Below are 21,700 nucleotides of genomic sequence, written 5' to 3' on the forward strand. Positions count from 1 at the left end.
TGATCTTCTTGACCTCTCCTTAGGGGCATGTGCCACTTACGTTCTCCTTGACGGACAAGCTGAGGCACCCAACCCATGGTGACATAGCTAGAAAGTAACCAAGCTGGGAACTGGACCCAGTGCTTTTGAGCTATTTCACCACCCACAGGAATACCAGCACAGGTGAACGAGCCAAGTGGTGAAGGGGCAGGGCCCGTTAAACCTTGGGAGACTTGGGTGGCTTCCTGGAGGGGCAGCTAAACCATCCCATGCACCCTAAGAAAGGAGTAGACTGTGGCACCAGCACCATCAAAGGTCTGAGGTGAAGAGGCATGGAGCGCCTGAAGGCAGTATGTGGCTGCGAGTCAGGAGCCAGTGGGTGCTGGGCAGGGGTCAGGCCCTTCTCTGCAGTCACCAGCTCTCACTTGTTTTCTCCATGACCTAGAGGACATTGCTAAACTTCTCCCAGTCCCCTTCCCTTGTGTGAAGAGAATGCTACCAACAATTATGTCTACTCTATGGGGTCTTTCTGAGGATAACATGACACAATACATACAAGAGGCTCTGAACCCCTCCCGATATCCAGTGGGCCCTCACCCATGGTTGATTATTGTTTATTTTCCCAGGGACTTGGGTTTCCATTTCATCCAGCTGACATCCCCGCCACATTGCAGCTTAACGGATCCAAAGCAGTATGACGTGGATGGCCTGGAATGTCCTGCTATGTCATTTACAAAACTTAACCCCCCAGGTGGTAACTTGCTAATGGTTTGAATCTGAAATAACCCCGCAGGCTCTCGTGTTTGAACACTTGTTCTCCAGCTGGTGACGCTGTTTGGGGAGGTTGTGGAACTTTTAGGAGGTGGGGCCTAGCTAAAGGAAGTCAGTGAGTTGGGGCAGGCCTTTGAAGATTTTCCTCTGCCTCTATTTGCTGGCACGCTGGTGCTTCCTGGTTCACCAAGCCGTGAACAGCCTCCACCACATGCTCCCACCACCATGGTCTGACCCGCTTCACCAGAACTCCTTGCCACAGTGGACTGAGACTCTCTTGAGACCTTTGTTTCTGTCAGATAGTGGAGTCATAGCAATGCACAAGCAACTCATGCATTGAAGCCCAAAATGTCAGGGAGTTGCTCTGGGATGAGAGTATGAGTGCACAAGTGTGGGTGTGTGTATGGGTGTGCATGTGGTATGTAAGTGTGAAAGTGCATGTGTGCTGGGGGAACAGTGCCATGTCCATTGTCATGAACTGCCAGAGTTTCAGTGAGTGGACACATCCCTGCGCAGACAGACACTATGTCAGCCCTTTCCAGAAAGGAGAGAGGAAGCCTGGAACCCTCAGCCCACCTGATGTTTCACAGAACCAGAGCGAGGGGAGCTCAGCAGTCAGCAACAGCAGCACCCTGGGTCTCTGCTTCTGAAGGAAGAGGAAGGACAAGGTAAGGGGGTCCTTCCTGCGGGGCTCTGCCTAGTCCAGATGCCATGGACCACGCTTCAGATGAACTGCTTCCCCTTTCCACATCCTCCACCTCTCAGGACTCCCCAGGAAGGCAGCCACCCTGCTAGCCCAGGTGAGGGGGGTCAAGAGACTAGGATGCTTCCCAGGAGTGGGACCAGGTTCTCAGGGATTTCCAGCACCCCTCTGGTGGCTTCCATGGAGCAGTCGCCATCAGGAGGGAGTGAACACAGGGAGAGTACACAACCGTTTGCTGCAAAATGAAACAGCTGCAACTTGTATAAGAGAAGGAAGAAGGATACCTGATGAGGAATTAGGACAGTGTTTCAACCTTTTTTTGTGTCATGGCCTCTCTTTACATAGGAGTCAGAAACATGGCCATGCTGTGTGCAAATATGTGTTTTATTCTGAAAAAGGAGTCGGGACTGAAAAAGGATGCCCTGGATTCCCACGCCCCCAACCCACCCACGCAGGAGAGCATTGTTCAGCTCCTGGTACCAAATTTTGCACTTACTTATTTATTTTATGTTATAGTTATTAGAGAGAAAAAGAGAGAATTGTGTGCCAGAGCCAAGAGACTACTGCAAACAAACTCTAGGCACATGTGCTACCATATGCATCTGGCTTATGTGGGTTGTGGGGAATCGAACCTGGGTCCTTGGGCTTCACAGGCAAGCATCTCAACCTCTAAGCCATCTCTCCAACCCAAGTTTTGCACTTTTGAGGAGGGGTGTCATCTTTGGCAAGAATACGTAGGTGACTGGGCAGATGCCAGGCTTTTACTTTATGGCTGTTCTTTTGTTTTCCAGTTGCTTAACTGTTTAAAAACTATAGTGGTGACTACTTTTATGTCACTAAAACACATGTCAGGCAGTATTCCAAGCACATTTTAAATCATGTTATCCTGACATGAGCTCATGAAGGGTTGCTATGTCGGTCCCGTTGTACATGGGAGAGCACTGAGGTTCAGAGCGGGTACATGACAAGCAAGTCCTAGAGCCAAGATTCCAAGCATCAGAGACTGGCGCTAAAGTTGTTGTTTTTTTAATATAATGAAATCCAACTGCCACTCCAATTGGCAAGTAAAGAAAACAGTGGGGCAGAAAGGGATGGGTTTTCTGTCTGTGGATGGGTTAGCATAGGTGAAGAGTACTTTGAAAAGTTGAAGTGCTTTATACATTCATTATTATGATTAATATGTGAGTGCTACCCCTACTATTACACGAAGCAAACCACGTCCAAGGAAAACCAGAGCCGCAACCACACGGGGATTTAATATCAAGTTAACGCGGGTAAACCCACAAAAAGCCAGAGGCCTAACAAGAGCTCCCCTTCAATTATGCTGAAGCCAAGCAGGCAGAGAGAAGAATGTGGGGCCCAGTGTTTAGGCAGCTGCAGGCCTGTCAGAGGCGGTCTTATGCTGAAGCAAGCCCCGGCCCTCCTGCCTGATTGGCTCAGCCTCCAAGAGTATCCCACAGATGGCCTCACCTTCCACATGGAGGCGCCCTTGAGCTGGGTGAGAGGTTGGCTGTAGCCTGCCCCTTTCACCCAAGAGTGAAAGACATCTAAGAGAAGTCATATCAGCAGAAATGAGGAAGTAGACCCCAGGTCTCCCCCACATCTGGGGTTCAAGGAATACAGTTCAAAAATCACCAGAGTCCCATATTTTACAGATGGGAAACTAAGGCTCAGAGAGGCAATGCCATTTGCCTAGGGCTGAGCAGCAGCTTGGCAACAAGGTTGGAACTAGAGCCTAAAATTCTGGTTCCCTGGTGACTGAGACTGGCTGTGAGATGTCATTTTTGGGGCTGTGAAGAGCTGCATTTGTGTTCCTCTGCTGGACCACGTTGCTGGAAAGGTCTTCCTTTCCAAGCAGCGTCACAGATGCCCGCAAATTCCAGGGTCTTTGACTACATCATCTCTCAAGCCTGGTCAATGGGGCTGAGTGCACTAGTGTTTCTTTCCATCCAGCTCTTTTAGAATAACCTCCAAGAAAAGGAACAGGCAAACTGGGATGGGATTCCCATGCATACAAAAGTTAAGCACTTTGGAATCTCTGAGGTCAAAACTACTAAGTGAAGGGGTCTCCCTCCACCCCCGACACACACTCTGAGGCTACCATCTGCCAAACTCCCAGCCAGATGTAGAGAACATCTGGCAGATGAGGCAGCTGCCAGGTCCCTCCAATCCCTTCGTACATCCACACCCAACTCTGGCTCCCATGTTCCTTCCTGCATACCTTGATTCACTTTCAGAATCTTCCTCAACACAATGCCTCAAGGGGCTCTGCCCAGTCTATTAATGTTGGGCCTGATGATGTGTTTTTTATCTTGTCCAACACCACCATGTTACAGAAGGTATGACAAAGCCCAAGGATATTAGTTATACCAAGCAACTCCTGTCTCTTAAAATTTCACATCAATGAATAAGGGCCACCAACGAAGCCCCTGATTTTATTGACCTAAGCGTCAGTTTAGTGGCCACCCAGACAGACCTTATCTCACTAAACTTTGTACTAGTGATCCTGCCCCATGATCTTGACCCTGGTGTTTGATTCTACATTAGAAACACACATGTTGGCAACATACCCCTTATCAGGATACCTCAAATGCATCCATCTTAACAGAGGTCCCTGGCCAGTGGGGGTTTCCCTCCAGGCCATAATTCAGGAACCTGGAATCTTTTGTGTGGCTTTGACTTCTCCTGGGTATTGACATCTGCATCCAGCCAGAGAGAGGAAAATCATGGAAAAGGATATGCTGCCTCAACACAGTGTTCTCATTTCTCATATCCTGCTTGAGATGCAGCCATGCAGCCAGACTACCTATAGAAGTGTATGGAGAGGATATGGAGAATAGAGTCTGTCTTTTTATCGGGAAGAAGGACTAGGAGGGAGTGAGAGAAAAGGAGGAGGAGGTAGTGGAGGAGGCAGAAAAGATGGAAAAGAAGAGGAGATGTGAGTTTGGGTGAGTGACAAGCAGACCGTACCACAGATTCTCATCAGTCCACAGTGAGCCAACTTAAATGTCATTCACATAGCCACCCACCCCACTCCTGGTTCCAATTTCCAAATTTGTTCACATCTACTAAGCTAACGTGTACCCACATGTGGTGAATTTATCCAAGTTCACATCGCAAGATGACACACAATTATCATTCTAGGACCATTCCTTTTTGGAGTGCCATTGAACTGATATCTCAGGAGCATGTCTTCAACACATGAAATATTACATGCACAAGGTGGCACAGGCATTTATGTGAGATGGCTTTTTTCTTTTCCCTAGCTTTTTATGCCAACTTCCCTTGGACACATCTTTCAATGGCATGAAGACCTACTCAGAAAGATTTTTCGTTTGTTTGTTGAAGGAAAATAAAGAGGGCTGGAACAGAAAGCATTGGAGCTCTGCCAATACTTTGTAGGTCCTCTACAAAGTGGACTTACGGAGTTAAGGCTTGCCCTATCCAAGCCCTGAGTGCCTGCAGCAAAATAATAAAGCAAAACGAAATCGCCTTGTCTTAAGTACCACCTATTTTTTGTACTTTATTTTTCCTTTCAGTACTATGTATGGAACCCAAGACCACTCACCTACACCACTGAGCTCCATCCTCAGCCCTTTTCTTTCTTGTTTTATTTTTGAAACAGGGTCTAACTGAGTTGCACAGGCTGGCTTTGAACTCACCCTATAGCCCAGGCAGGTCTTGAATTTGCAGTCCTCCTGACTCAGCCTCTCAAGTAACTTGGATTACAGGCCTGTGCTACCAGGCCTGGATTTTTTTTATTTGTACTTCTCAAGCCATATTCTTCTATTGTAGAAAATTCAGAGAACATGATCAATAAGGAAAGGAAACAGGAATTATTCTGTAACTAACCACACAAGAATGATCACCTTCACTGTATGGACTGGACAGATCTTTGGCCAGATGTCAGGGACAAAAATCTGTGAGGATAGAAGGGTGTGGTGCTTTTGAAGAGACTTTTACATAATTAAACCAAAATGAGTGGGCCCCACCCCCTCCTCAGGAACCCACTTGATGTTTTGCAAGCCATGCCTGATGAAATCCTCTAGAAAGGGATGGGGAGGGGCAACTCGTGACCTGCATATATTCCCTAATATGCTAATTTTTGTTTTGGTTTCTGAACAAAACCCGTCTTTTAAAGAAAAATTTAACAGATTTGAAACCAGAAACCCTGTCCTCCCTGGGGGCATTAAAAAATGCAAACTGAAGGCTTCCCATGTATGGAGACTATTACTGATTTCCTTCCACAAACAAGAGAGTGTCGCCCAGGCTGCAATGCTTGAAGAACCCGGGCCAGCAACTGTTTGCTTTCCGCCCACTCATTAACCACGGTGTGGGATCCAATAACTGCTCTAATTTCCTACTTTCAATGTTTTTCTTTCCCTCCGCTTTTCAAAAATGTCCTTTCATGTTGTGCATTTCCAAACACGCATTCAGCCACTTAGGCCGATAGGCTGGTCGCTGTCAGACACAATAAAAAGAGACAGAAACCACTGCGAGTTACAGTAGCATTAGTGTTGAAAATGGAAATTTAATTTCCAGAAATGAACCCCAGCAATAAAAGCTCCCTTTGTTGCTGCTCAGATCAGAAATGAATCGGGGCTGAAAGGAAGCTAACGGGCAATTAAAACCATCTCAAAGAGGGATTTGTTGTGTTGGAGCAGATGCCTTGGAAGGGTGTTTGGAACACAGGGGGCCCTCAATAAATATTTGTGATGACAAGAGATAGCCATAATTCCTTACATGTGTATAGCACGTTGAGGTGTACCAAGCTTGTTTGCCTCTGGGATGCTATTTGATGCTAACAAGGCAACACAGATGTGGAAACTGAGGCTCCAAGAGGGGAAGTCACACAGGCCCCACAACATGACCTGTGAGATCAGGACTGGAATGAGACCTCCTTCCTTCAAATGGACTTCACGGGGTGGGAATGTATGGAGCTTCTAACCTGCACTTCCTGGATACCTGGATACACCATGCGTCATCATCACCCGGTGGTAATGGGGCCAGATGTTGGGAGTATGGGCCTTGGCATTTTGGTCAGCATCTCCCACCTCTGCTGTTCTCTCTGCACTCTGACACCAGTGACCAGCATTGTAGGTGACTGTCCCCTGGGCTCAAGAGAAAGAAAGAAAGCTCTTCATTTGGGGGTTTCAGAATAGATGGTGGAAGTCCAAGGTCAAGCAATGATTGAGAGAAATGCTTCCTGAGCCTCCTGAACCCGAGGTTTTTTTGTATTAAAAAGATGTGGTTGTGGCCAGCAGAGGTTGAAGAATGAAGATGGGCCAGGACCAGCCCCACAGCAGTGGCTAGGAAAGCCTTCCATGATGGCAGGGGTCTGTTAAACCAGCCCACAGAGGGTGGGGGAGGGGGTGGAGGGCTGAGGCGAGAGGTGAGATGTAGACCAGGCTGGGTTTTGTAGCAAGATTCTAACTCAAACCAGAAAAATAAAAAGAATGGGTGAGTGAATTAACTAAATTTTTTTTAAAGGTATTGAGGAGAACTACCTCTCAAAACAAAGAACATCTTAAAGTTTAGTTACTTCAGCAGGTGACCTTAATTTGTCCCTTTGGTTAGTCATGTAATTTGTATTTTAATGTGCTTTTTATTTTTAATTTTTATTTACTTATTTGAGACAGGGAAAGAGGCAGAGTGAAAGCGAGAGCAAGAGAGAGAGAATGGGCGCACCAGGGTTCCAGCCACTGAAAATGAACTCCAGATGCATGCTCCACCTTGGGCATCTGGCTTACATGGCTACTGGGGAACTGAACTGAGGTCCTTTGGCTTTGCAGGCAAGTGTCCTAACCACTAAGCCATCTCTTCGGCCCTTAATGTGCTTTTGTAAGCTGCAGAATTTACTTTGGTATATATATATATGTATGTATTTGGCTCATGACTAAAATTAAAACCGTTAAGATTCTGAGAGTGGAAGAATAAGAGACCTTGGGGGAAGCTAGAGAACTCCTGGAAGGAGGTCCTGAGGCGAATCACTGTGGTGCCCTGTTCTGAATTGGAGGAGGGCAGTAGGTCATTTATTGTTTCCTGAGGGAAAGTATAAATTGATTGAATTTACCTTAATTTGATGTTGCAGTCAGGTTTGCATTGTTGGCAGAAAACACCCGACCAAGAGCAGATTGTGGGGGGAAAAAAGGCTTATTTTGGCTTATAGACATAAAGAGAAGTTCCATGATGGCAGGGAAGATGATGACATGAGTAGAGGGTGGACATCACTTCCTGGCCAACACACCAGATGGACAACAGCAGCAGGAGAGTGTGCCCAACATGGGCAAGGAGAAACTGGCTATAACACTGATAAGTCTGCCCCCAACAATACACTGCTTCCAGGAGGCATTAATTCCCAAATGGCCATCAGCTGGAAACCCAGCATTCAGAATACCTAAGTTTATGGGGGACACCTGAATCAAACCACTACAGTTCATTAACTGCTATCACCACATCTCCAATCATCAGAGAAACAATGAAATGCCCAGTACAAGATGTTAGACCTACAAGACAAACAATAGTAATCAGTTTAAAATATTTTATTGACTTACTTAAGAGAGCGAGAGCAAGTGAATACAGTCATGACAGGGCCTCCTGCCACTGCAAATGAACTCCAAATGCATGCCGCACCTTGTGCATCTGGCTTTATTTGGGTACTGGGGAATTGAATCCGGACTGTCAGGCTTTGCAAGCAAATAAGTTTAACTATTGAGTCATCTTCCCAGCCCAAAAATCAGTCATAAGAAGTAAAAAATCTACGAAGTTAGACCATACTTCACACCAGGAAGATTAAAAGTTGAACAGATATTTACATTTCAAGAATTAAGTCTTAAATTTCCTAGAAAAAATGCCAGGAATTATTTTTATGTTTTTCAAAGTGTAAAGATCTTTCTGACTATGTCTCAGAAATCAAGCTGACATCAAAAAGACATTTGATGTGCCGGGCATGGTGGCACATGTCTTTAATCCAAGCACTCAGGAAGCAGAGGTAGGAGGATGGTCGTGAGTTCAAGGCCACCCTGAGACTACATAGTGAACTCCAGGTCAGCCTGGGCTAGAGTGAGACCCTACCTTGAAAAACTAAAAACAAAAAGACATTCAATGAAATAAAAATTTTAAGACATTAAACAAGGCCCCCAAAATAAAAGAAAACAAAAGGTAACAATGCTTTATAGGAATGAATAGAAGACCAGCTACCCAACAGGAAAATAGACATGGAAATAAAGTGACTACTATTAAAAGTGCATCAGGCTACTACTGTTTCTTAACCTGTCAGATGGGAAGACATCCAAATGTTGTGCAAATCCCTCCCGGTGTTAAGGGCAGTGGGCAATAGGCATACTTGATATGAAAATAATTGCATAATGGCTAGAGAGGGTAAACTGGCAACATTTAGTAGAATTACAAACAAAGGTTCCCTTTGGCCCAGTAACTGTAATTCTAAGAATTTGTTATCTAGGTATTGATATTGAAAGACTGGGGCTGGAGAGATGGCTTAGCGGTTAAGCGCTTGCCTGTGAAGCCTAAGGACCCCGGTTCGAGGCTCGGTTCCCCAGGTCCCACGTTAGCCAGATGCACAAGGGGGCGCATGCATCTGGAGGTCGTTGGCAGAGGCTGGAAGCCCTGGCGTGCCCATTCTCTCTCTCTCTCCCTCTATCTGTCTTTCTGTCTGTGTCTGTCACTCTCAAATAAATAAATAAATAATGAACAAAAAATATTACAAAAAAAGAAAGACTGCCAACAGTGTTTAAATGGGAAAAAAAAATCAGCGTTTCATGTTGTGTAAGGAAGGAGGACAAGAAAATAAATCTAATTCTTGTTTTACTTATTGAGGATCCAGAATATGTGTTGGAAAACACACAGAACATGAATAAGAAGCAGGTATCCATAGAGATAGTGGAAACTGCAGACTGTGGCCTGTGATGAAAATCTTTCTAGTGTGTTTAAAATATAAAAGGACACTCCCCGGAGTGGGCCACTGCTCAGTGCCATGCTACTGGGTGCACCGAAACATCTATGAAAACCCTTCTCAGCGAAAGTATGGTTTTATGACACTTAATGGACATGGGATCGAGATACAAATCAGATTAAGTACCAGGAAACATTTTCATAGGCCACCTTCTTGTATAACCTGTCTGTGGTCAGTGAAGTTTGTGCTTTCCAGAGTATTATGCAAGAAAGGAAAACAAAAAGGCCCAGGTTGTCAAAGATCATTGAGAGCTATTGAATTCAATTAAACAAGATTTCATTAGGGAGAAATTTCTAGAACCTTAAATAGGCTGGCAAGCAAAATGGAGAATGCACCATTGCCAAAGCATGTGACAGGCTTTTCTTATGAGATAGGTTGTGAGCAGGGTGGGACAGAGTGGGCCCCTTTCTTCAGGAGCTCAAGGACACCTGCCTTAGAAGGAGGCGTGAGGCTTTTACTTCCAACCATAACGACATAGTACCATGACACTTGCCAGATTTCCTTCTTGTCTCTCTATTAGAAAGCTGGAAGAAAAAAAAAACCCTGTGTTGAAGCACAGCAGACAGTACAGATGCTGTGGCCCTGTCCTGTGTGATATCATTAGCAAATATACCTGCAGGGTGCCCAGTTCAAAATGAACCGTACAAAAGCAATAAGTAAAATTTTAATCTGATTATTTCTCATGAAGTATTTGTGAGATACTTATTTCAGAAATTTCATTATCTGAAAATTAAGTGGATATTATATATTTTATCTGTCACACTATCGTTGATGGGAAAGAGACATAGGAAGGGAAGTGCACCCCAGCTTTCTTCTTGTAGGTACTATTTATATAGCTAGAAATCAAGAAGGGAAACAAAGTATATCCAGGAAGAAAAACCAAATGTGTGGAAAATAAACATCAGTTTCTAAATAACCTATGGACAAGTGAAGGTATTCAGAGACAAATTAGAACAGGGTTTGAATTAAATGGCAATAAAGAGCCTATTTATATTTTGTAGCCAATAAATAAAGCAGAGTTTAGAGGAAAATTACTAGCTCCATAAACTTTGTTTAGAAAAAGAGAAAAGTTTACAGTTTACATCATAAGAAACTAAGAAAAAATAAGACATTAACCCAGAAGTAAACAGAAGGAAGGAAATAAAAGTGTGGATATAATGGAATAGGAAAAAAAGTAGGCAAACAGTAAAATTGATGAAGCCAAAGTTGACGTGTTTGACATTTTTATTGAGAATTTTAATACATGTAGTTGAATATTGTAGTTTGATCATATTCCCATCCTATTATTTATCCTTTTTGTCCCCCACTCCTATTGCGTTGAGTACCTGCCGCTTCCCAAATAGTCCTCTTTCTGTTTAGTATCTCATTTGTTTTGTCCTCCGCCAGTGCTGATGGGCTGAGAACTATGCAGGTCTTGTGGGGGGAACAACATTCACTGTGAGGTCATGAATGCACTAGTTAGCTCATGTCCGAAGGACAGTGCCTGAAAGTCCTCTTTCCTGTCCTGTGGCTCTTCTCTTCTTGCAGTTTCCTCTTCTACACGGTTACCTGAGTCTTGGAAGGTGTGCTAGAGATGGCTCGTTTAGTGTTGGGCCCTCAAAAGCTGCCAGTTTTGTTAAGTTACGAGTCTCCTCAGTGTCTAGCGGCAGCGCCCTAGAGAAGCTTCTGCAGCTAACAGTGACAGCAACACTCCTGTTCTTTCTGCCACTTGCTATCAGGTGTCACAGAAGTGACTTGCCCAGGGCTAAGCACTGAGCTTTCTCTTCTTGTCATTTAATACATCTTGGGTCTTCCCAGGATTCACTACTATCTGTAAAAAGAAGCTTCTCGGGCTGGAGAGATGGCTTAGCGGTTAAGCGCTTGCCTGTGAAGCCTAAGGACCCCGGTTCGAGGCTCAGTTCCCCAGGTCCCACGTTAGCCAGATGCACAAGGGGGCGCACGTGTCTGGAGTTCGTTTACAGAGGCTGGAAGCCCTGGCGCGCCCATTCTCTCTCTCCCTCTATCTGTCTTTCTCTCTGTGTCTGTCACTCTCAAATAAATAAATAAATAAATAATTTTTTTTTAAAAAAAGGCCCTTTCTCAGAAGACTTAAAAAAAAAAAGCTTCTCTAAATTAATGCATGAAAACATAATTAAAATAGTTTCACTGCGGGCTGGAGAGATGGCTTAGTGGTTAAGCGCTTGCCTGTGAAGCCTAAGGACCCCGGTTCGAGGCTCGGTTCCCCAGGTCCCACGTTAGCCAGATGCACAAGGGAGTGCACACGTCTGGAGTTCGTTTGCAGAGGCTGGAAGCCCTGGCACGCCCATTCTCTCTCTCTTCCTCTATCTGTCTTTCTCTCTGTGTCTGTCACTCTCAAATAAATAAATTTTAAAAAAAATAGTTTCACTGGCTCTTCATTCTGGTAAGTTGCCTGGCTTTTGTTCAGAAACTTGCCTGTAATTGCCTGAAATCACTAGGTCTTTATGCCACCTTCCACTGTGATACTGCTTTTTTAAGTAGATGTCATATATATTTGTATTCTCTTTTCACTTTTCACATGCACCTTTTAAGCCGGCTTGCTCTGTACATCTAAGATGGCCCTTGGTATGTCTGTCCTCTGCTGTTCTCCAAGAAAGTTATGGACTACCTGTTTGAAATAAGTCCTGAGTGGGAACAAGTACTCCAAAATTGACCCCCTAAAAAAATAAGCTGTTCTAACCACAAATGAGACCAGCATGGGCACAAATATATACATTTATAAGGCAATTTGATGTGCTCAATGTATCCATTTAGCCAAAGAACAGTGGTATCTTCCCTCTGGGTCCTATGTCCTTCCAAGCCATAGGCATTTATTTAATTTTTAGTGCCAGACCTACTGAGAAGTCCTCAAATCCAATCAGAAAGTAGTTGGTTATATTGCACTCTGGACCATCTTGCCTGGCTAATTGATATTTTGAATATTCATAAATGTGATAAATTTCAAGAGACCATTCAAAGATATGTGGTTTTGGCAGGAGAAAGAGTGAAAAAAGGAGACAAATTACAATATTAAGAAATGAAAAAATATATAACTATTGCTCCTATAATCATTAAGAAATAATAATGGAATATTAGCTCTGTGTTAAAATGTAATCTCCTAGATGAACTTAATAAGTTCTTTGGTAGGAGATGAAACCTAATATTTAAATGGCTCTGTACTATTAAAGAAATTCTTATGCTTTATAATTTAAAGTTGCCTCACAAGAGAACCCTAGGCTCATGTGGCATTACTGATGAATGTCCCCACATACATATTTTAAAAAGAACTAATGCCAATTCCATAAACTCAGAAAATAGGACAGAGCAGAAGAGTTTCCAACTCTTTATGTGGCTAGAATTACCTTGATATATGGGTCATCAACATACATTAAAAAACAGGATATTATTTAATAGCAAAGTACATGTGAGCATGAACACACTCATTCTCAACAAAATTTTAGCATATGAATCCAGCAATGTCTAGAGAGCACAATAACCAAGTAGAACTCAGCCTCAGAATGCAAGGTTGGTTTAACGTCTGAAAATCAGAGTAATGTGAGAAAAAGAAAAGAAAATCACACGTGAATTTAAACAGATTCAGGTAAATTAGTGAAGATTCATAACCTACACATATGAAAAATCCTCAACATACTGCAAGGAGAAAGAAACTTTGCAAAGAATATCTATGTTGAATGTCTACAACTAAAATTATACTAAATTGGAAACTTCTAGGTGCTTCACTCTAAGATCAAGTCAATCACGCACTGATTGCTTTAGCAAATGTGCTGAAACAGCAATTGGAGGAAGAAGCCAAGCAGAACAGAGGGACTGGTGTTGACCCCTTGTCCAGGATTGTCCCAGCATGGTCCCAGAAGCATTTTGCAATGCGATCAAGTTTACAGTGACTATTAATCAACACAGTCATATTCCCCATGGAGAAAAGGCAGGCCAGAAGGGCAGTGAAGAGTAAGAGGTTTGTTCAGCTCGCAGATTTGAAGGCTCAAAGACCAAGATTGGATGCCCCATGGGTGGAGCCTCTGTCACCAGGCAGAAGGGAGTCCCACAGTCCCTTCGAAAGTCACACCCTAATGACCTAACCCCCTTTCACTAGGCTCCGTATCAACACTAGCATACTAAGAACCAAGCCCCCAGCACAGCTGCACTTGGGAACAACCCGCATTCAAACTCTAGCATTCAGTCCCTGAAATTTCCCTTTGTTAGCCTACTCAAGTTTCCTTCCTCCTCCTTTTTACAAAGGTATATAAGATCACCTTCTATTTTTCCTGAAAATTAATTATTTTCCTGATTGAACCCTCACTCTCCAGAACTCCTCTTCTTCATGTGATCATTCAATAGATATTAAATAACCAGAAGTTTTGTAAACTTAGAAAACGTCACTACTTTGTTACCTTACTAGAATGTATCTTTAAATTTTTAAATTTATAAGTAGAGCAATGACACATATGAAATAAAAAAATGAACAAGTGAGAGAAAACTGTGCCATGTATGAAAAGTTGATACTCATTGATATATAGAGGATGTCCACAAATAAATGATTAAAAATCAATACAGTGTATAAACATTGTCGAAAAGCACGAACAGTCAGCTCTTAAAAAGAACAAGAGAAGTGGTTTATTGACAGAGGAAAACTATTTGGCTTCATTTTACATTATAAAAATACAATTTTTAAAAGTATTTTAACTACTAAAAAGTATCATATTGGAAGAGTTAAGAGCATAGACTCAGAAAAAGCTCAGCTCCAATCTGAGAATGGCTGTAACTTCTCTAAGTCTTGGCTTTATTCTTTGCAAATTAGGCCAGATAATTATACTTTTTCATTGAGTTGTTAGCACTTAGAACAGTACCCAACAGTATGCTAAACATGGAAAGTGTGAAATAATAATCTTTAGTGTTTCAAATGCTATTAAAATGATTAATTTTAAATATTGTTAGCTCATGGAACAATTTCAAGCCTAGAAAATGCACATGAATTTTATAGACAAAATTTCATGTGTAATATGCATCCTCAAAAGATTGGAGCTGTGAGCTAATGGTTACAGAGAAGGATATTGTCTGCAATAATATTTAGAATGCAGTAAATGTGGAAATAAGCTAAATATGCCAACAACATGAAATAGGTCACACATACCATAGTATATTCAAAGCACAGTTTCTCTGGGCAGCCACTAGACATCACACTGAGGAATATTCCAGCACATGAGGAGATGTTCAAGATGCACTCAGTGATAAAAGCAGATGCATGGCAATGAACTCAGTCTGATTTCAATTTCACTAAAAAAGAAAAGAAAGGAAAAGGAGAGATGGAGATAAATATTATTGCTGACAATCTCTAGGTAGCAAGTAATTCCTCTTTTGTGAGTTTTTTTTGGTATTCTTCAAATTTTATATATTGACATTGACATGCTTATGCAAATCAGATAAGTAAAACAGTACTTCATTCAGAGATGAGCTATCCAGGGAAAAATGGAGTGTTCTGCAAAAGCTTGACTGCAAAAGCTACTTCCTTATACTTTATTGACTTAAGACAATAACTGAGTCATTTTGTTATCTAACCTGGAGGTTATATGTGGCAGGACTTTGGGGCAGAGTTCAGGTGACAAATGTCCCTGTTCCTTATGTCATTGGCAGAGATCTCTGGATGGTGCCCAGCTAGTAGCTGGAGGTCTGCAGGGATAAGACAGTTAGTTTACATCTCTGCTCTCTGGCTGACTGGAAATCTGGGTTCTCCTCTTCCATGTAGTCTCAGGTTCTCTCTATGTAGTTTGCTCATCTGGCTCATTTTACTTCTTACATGGAGCTTGAAGCCTCCAAGAAGGAATGGAAACTCAGTCTCCTTAAGAGCTGTGCCAAAGCCAGGTGTACCTTTAGTCCCAGCACTCGGGAGGTAGAGGTAGGAGGATATCTGCAAGTTCGAGGCAGACATTCTGGGACTAGAGTGAGTTCCAGGTCAGTCTGGGCTAGAGTAAGAACCTACCTTGAAAAAAACAAGAACAATGGGGCTGGAGAGATGGCTTAGCAGTTAAGCGCTTGCCTGTGAAGCCTTAGGACCCCAGTTCGAGGCTCGGTTCCCCAGGTCCCACGTTAGCCAGATGCACAAGGGGGCGCACGCGTCTGGAGTTCGTTTGCAGAGGCTGGAAGCCCTGGCGCGCCCATTCTCTCTCTCCCTGTATCTGTCTTTCTCTCTGTGTCTGTCGCTCTCAAGTAAATAAATAAATAAATAAATAAAAAGAAAAAAAAACAAGAACAAAACAAACCAACAGGATGGTCTAAACCAGAACCTGCATTATGCCCCTCCATTTGCCAAGCAGCTCCAGACCATACCAGATGCAAGCTAGGAACATGCCCACCTCTGGGATGGAAGAAGCATCTAGAACTTTGCAACTATTTTTAATGCACCACAAATGCATACTTAAGAAGCCAAAGCCTATCATACTTGGGACAAAACTACATAGAGGATTCTTGTTACACCAACCGGACTGCCTTACACAAGTTCCCCTGGTCTGCAATGTTGTAAAAGTGCTCAGTGTTTTGTTGAATTCTGTGCAGCTGTACAGGACTATCCGTGACAAAGCCTGGTGTGGAATCTAACAGAACAGATGCTCACAGATGTCAGTGCCACGTACATATTTTGGATACTGAGCATCAGAAATGCATCTTTCAGAGACTGCTTTTACTCATGGAGCAGTGTTTGAAAAGGATGTGAGCTGTTCCTCAAATACAGTCTGTGGGGTTGTTTCCCTGCCTGCAAATCCAGAAACACTGACAGGGACTGGCATCCCCGCCATGCGATGGCTGCCTGGAGTTATACAGTGGTGTTCCTGAGACAAAGACAGTGACTCCTGCTCGTCAGAGGCTCTGCCATTCACTACTTATGTATACACTGCCGTGTTCCCACTGTGGGGTATGTTCCAGGACACCCCCGCGTGGGCGGCTGAAACTGAGGACTGCACCCAACCCTGTACATGCTATGTTTTTCCTATGTAAATGTGCCTATGCGAACTGTATAAACTTGTCCTCATAAGAACTAACAACAGTAACTAATGAAACAGGGCAGTGATAATGACATATCATAATAAAAGTTAACTGGATGTGGTCTCCCAGAATATCTTTAGACATTCCCCTTTTGCCTTAAAAGAAACACTCCAGGGCTTCTCTTTGCCATATTTGAATTGCCATTTCAAACCATTATAGTGAAATCAGGGTGACTTGAATGCAGGTAATGTGCTGGGTGGTCTGATGACTGAGGTGGCCTCTAAGTGACCCACAGGCAAGTAGGGAATACAGAACAAAAGTAGTGTGGATATGCTGGATGTAGGAATGGTTCAGGTCCACACAATTTAAAACTTATAAATTGTTTATTCTGGAATTTTCCATGTAAGATTTGTAGACTGCATGGAAACTGAAACCTTGAGAAAGCAAAAAGCGCAGATGCAGGGGCAGCTGCTGTGTACTGTAGTCCTGCGCCCATTTCACCCGTTCACGGTCCTTCACTGTCCCATGGGTATTTTCACTGTGACACCTGAAGATCTTTATATCTGTGACACATGCTGATATGGTTTAAATCTGAAATGCCCTCACAGGTTCCTGTTTTGAGTATGTGCTTCCCAGCTGGTGGCTCGTTTGGGAGGTTGTGGAACAGTTAGGAGAAGAGACTTCACTAGAGCAAGTTAGGTCTAGGGGTGGGTCCTTGGGCAGCTAATATTGCTGATGTGTGTGCGTGCGTGCATGTGCATGTATCTGCCTGGCTGTCTGTTTATCTCTGCTTTGGGTCAGCCATGAAATGAGCAGCTCTCCTCTACCACCGACCCTTGCCACTGCGTTGTTCTGCCCAAACACACAGGGTTAAATAGCCATGGATGGAACTTTTTGGAACCGTGAACTGAAATACATCCTTTCCTCCCTTGGGTCACAAAAGTGACTGATGTGAACTTGAGAAACACACCCTACAGAACAGATGCCTCCTTTCTAGTGTATCTGTGGTCACTTTCAATATCTTCTTTTCTTCCATCTAGTCATCCATTACACGCCTCTGTCTCTCTCACTCACTCACTTCCACTCCACCCTGTGCCATTTTTCCCTATAGTCATATGCAGGATCAAGTGTGCTTACCAGATAGTGCATGTGATACCCTCTTCCTCAACATTTATCTTCGCTAAAATCTAGTAGTTGCTGCCTTATGCCTAGTGACGTGGAGTTTGCTGGACGAATGTGATGATGTGGCTCAAAGCCAATGGAGCTCTACCAAGTGGGGCTGGGAAGGGTTGGACCTCTCCCACGTCCACTCCTACGCCAAGTAGCCTTTGAAACCCAAGGACCAGGCAGAGGGAGGGCAGCCAGCGGCAAGCGCTCCCCGCTGAGGTCCTTCTGTGGGTGGCAAGAAGCACCTTGGCTGGTACCACGGGGAGTGCCAGGCCTGTCTGTGATTCCTACCACAAACCTGGAATGTATGTCTTCATTTACTTTTAAAAGCTTCAGGACATTTTCCCTCCCAGATGTTAAACATTAAATGGCAAGGCTGATAGAGACAGACTCAATGTGACTTTGATTTCTGCAGGCGCTGTGATGCTATGCTGGAGGAAGTCCCAGGGGGACTGGGTCCTCAAAGAAATACTCAGAAGTCCTCACCCTCCCAGGAATAACCCCATCCCTCGAACCTTCAGCAAACACAACTGCTTTTAATTCCAATGGCTTGTTTTCATCTATCATTAATTCTGGCAGTAGAAAAATAACCCTTTGATACCAAAGAAGACCGACCTAGTAGGAATTATTATTATTATTAGATTAGTAATAGTGGTGGCGATAAATTGGACCAGGCAAGAGTTGATGTAACGGACGTTCCCTGGCCCCGGCGCAAGGCTGTCAGCTCCGCTTAGCCGGCCCTCCATCCTGGCCTGGGTTACAAGTGCTCATGTGTCTGTCCCCTCCCTGCTGTGGCTTGTCAGCACCTGGAAGGCACAGGCCTCCTCTTGTTCCTGCTGTGCCTCTCAGCCCTGCATGGCACAGGAACAGGGATAGGCACAGAAAACGGCTGGGTCAACAGACTAAGCAGGGCACTCAGTCAGACCGCAGTTCACTGGAAAGGTCCCTGAGGTGCACTTCAGTTAGATTAGGTGGCTCCGTTGCTTTTGTCTTTAAAGCATTTTTTTTTTTTTTTACTAAAGGATTTTTTTTAAAACAACTTTACTGAGGTATACTTACACCATAGTCAGCACATATTTGACATGTGTAAGTATCACAAAGCTGACAAGGGTAGATGGATGTATAGTGTCCTCTCATCAGGACAGGCCCCGAGCTGCCCACATATACTGCCCCGCCTCCTCCCCAGGCCTGGTTGAGATGAGTCCCTGCACCGTGATGCGGGAGACAAGGAAATGGTTCAGACATGGGGGAAAGGTTTTTCTGGGGCCTACTCATCATTCATTCATCCATTCATTCGCTTGTCCATTCATTCATTCCTTCAACAAATATCTACCCTTCACTTCCTATGAACCATAACTGCTCTAGGCAGTGGGGCTGTGACCCCATGTGACAGCTGTACCCAAGGAAACATGCACGCACGCTGGGTACCTATATCTGGTGACCCTAACATGAGTATTGCAAAGAAAACCAGTGCATGTGAAGGTAGTCATAGAAAGGAACCAACTTCCAGGAAAGGGAAGCTGGAAGTCTGGGAAAGTGAAAAAAGAGAGGCCCGATGTGTTGTGAACTCCTCTAGAGAGAGGCCAGTGAGGGCTTGCTTCCCTAGACAGGGCACCCCTAAGAAACTCAAGTCTGGTTTCACCAAAGTTTACCATGGCAAGCCAATGAGTTTATTGGGCTTTTTTTTTTTTTTTTTTTTTTTTTCACAGAGCATGTTGAGGGGTTGTTTACGGCAGTGTGAAGACTGCAAAGAAATCTCATTAACACGTCTCATCCAACAGGTTCGACACCCCGCTCTGTGGCTCTGGGGATACCCTGCCCTGGGAGATGGAAGTACCCTCCCTCTCTGTGTACTCTGATCTCCCCTGAGGCCACACAACCTCGGCCATCATTGCGTGCAACTGGCACGGGGGCCATCGGTGATCCCCGTGATCCCTCACCACCCCTCCCCTTCTATTGGGGAGCATCAACTGGCCCAACCTGGAGAGTCTCTTGTGCATGGGCAGTTGCAGCTGCCTCTAATAAAGATGGCAATAGTTGTTTTTCTTAGAGAACTGGATCACACAGCCCCCAGAGACTGTGGGCAGGAGCCAGGCCAGGGCCAACAGGGAGCCCCTCTACTGCAGTAAGAAGAAGGATTTGGCTTTGGATGAGACGGGCTTGAAGCACAGGCATATCTTTATCTAATTTGCATCCCCAAATACTCATCCTGACTTCAGCCAGGGCAGCAGACTGAGGGGCCAAGAAAGCAGGTGGTGTTGGTGTGCCCGTATGATGGGGCACTGGGTGACAGTGACCTGGAGAGCTGGAACTGGTGGGAGGCGGCCAGTGTCCAGACAGGTGTGGAAGGTGGAGAGCCAGCAGGATTTGCTGATGGGTTGACTTGGGGGAGGGGCGAGCAGAGCGAGGAGAGAGACACAGGCAAGTCAGAGGCCTCTAGGGTCTGCTCAGCCTCTGCAGTCAGGGAGCAGAGGGGAGGTATGAGTGGAATAGGTGAGGTAAGCTGTGAATTGGAACATCTTCCTGCCTTTCCGAGTAAAAGCAAGGCTGTGATCTCCCTTTAAGGTGATAGTTACTTTCTGCTCACGTCTGTGGAGAATCCTTGCCACATCCTGTCTGGGTTTCTTACCTACTGCTTCAGAACAGCAGCTTCTCTCACAGGGACAAATTAGAAAAACAGAGGAATGTTGCATGCACAGAGGCCAGGGCCCGCCTTCCCCGTGAGAGCCAGTGTTCCCCAGGTGTTGATGTGCATGCACAGAGTCAGCCTTCAGAGACTTATGTCAAGAAGGAATATGAGAGGCGGTGGAAAAGAAGATGTCCTGCTTCAGGGAGCTCAAAGTCCTGTGCTTAAAGAAATTGTAGTAGTCTTATTACTAGTAACACAATGTCAAGAGATTTTCCCTGGTAATAGAAGAGAAACTGGAGGAAGAGGAAGAAATTGAGTCATTTTATCATCATCAAAAGTAATAGTAAGCCAGGTGTGGTGGCACACACCTTTAATCCCAGCACTCGGGAGGCAGAGGTAGAAGTGCCGCGAGTTCAAGGCCACCCTGGGAATACAGAGTGAATTCCAGGTCAGCCTGGGCTAGAGTGAGACCCTACCTCGGAAAACAACAACAAAAAAAGGTAATATTTAAGTAATTTTCTATAATAAGGAACATTCTTACTGTAAACACAGTAGACTACATAATGGAATTAAGAGTTTTAACTTGTGATATTAGCTAACTCTTGACAAATTATAAAATGAGGGTTGGGGAAGAGGGTTCAACAGGTAAAGTACTTGCCACGCATGCGTGAGGACATGAGTTCGGATCCCCAACACCCATGTAAGAATGCTGGGTCTGGTAGTGTGTGTTTGCCGTCCCAGCACTGAAGAAGAGACAGGGAACCCTGGGGTTCACCAGCCAGCTAGTCTAGCTGAATCCATGAGCTCTAGGGTCAGCGAGAGAGGTGGAGAGTGATTGAGTAACACGTCCAGTATTGATCTCTGGCATGTGCATGTGTCCCCCACATATGAACACACATGAAAGTATAAAATGATACCATTTTAGCAATCATGTATGAGTGCACACACACACACACACACACACACACACACACACACACACGAGTCAACTCCATTACATAAAACAGTTTGGTATTTACATGGAACCTTCACACAGCCTCCTGTGCCCTTTGAACACCCAGTGCAATGCTGATTCTAGGTAAATACTTCTCATTCTGTCTCACTCCAGGGAATAATGACAGAAAAATGTCTGTACACACACGCTTAGTACAGATGCAGATTTGGGAAACAAACAAACAAACAAACAAACAAAAACAAAACATTTCCACCTCTCATTTAACTGATTCGGACAGAGATAAATCCATAGGCTTTTGGAAGGGCCAGCTGTATGCACATATGTCCTCACAGACACTCTGATAGGTGTGTAGATATGGAAAACAGTGAAACAACTCAAAATGTAACCAGTTTTTGTTTTGAGCTTCTTAAACTGGACAGGTGGCGTAGTTCAGCCCATATGTGGCATGCACACTCGCATTCTGGGCTCAACACCCAGGACCAAGAAAGCATAAAGAAAAGTTACTGGGTCTGAGTCCCGCCACAACTCACAGGC

This window comes from Jaculus jaculus, chromosome 1, assembly GCF_020740685.1.
Source record: "Jaculus jaculus isolate mJacJac1 chromosome 1, mJacJac1.mat.Y.cur, whole genome shotgun sequence".
Taxonomy (NCBI): Eukaryota; Metazoa; Chordata; class Mammalia; order Rodentia; family Dipodidae; genus Jaculus; species Jaculus jaculus.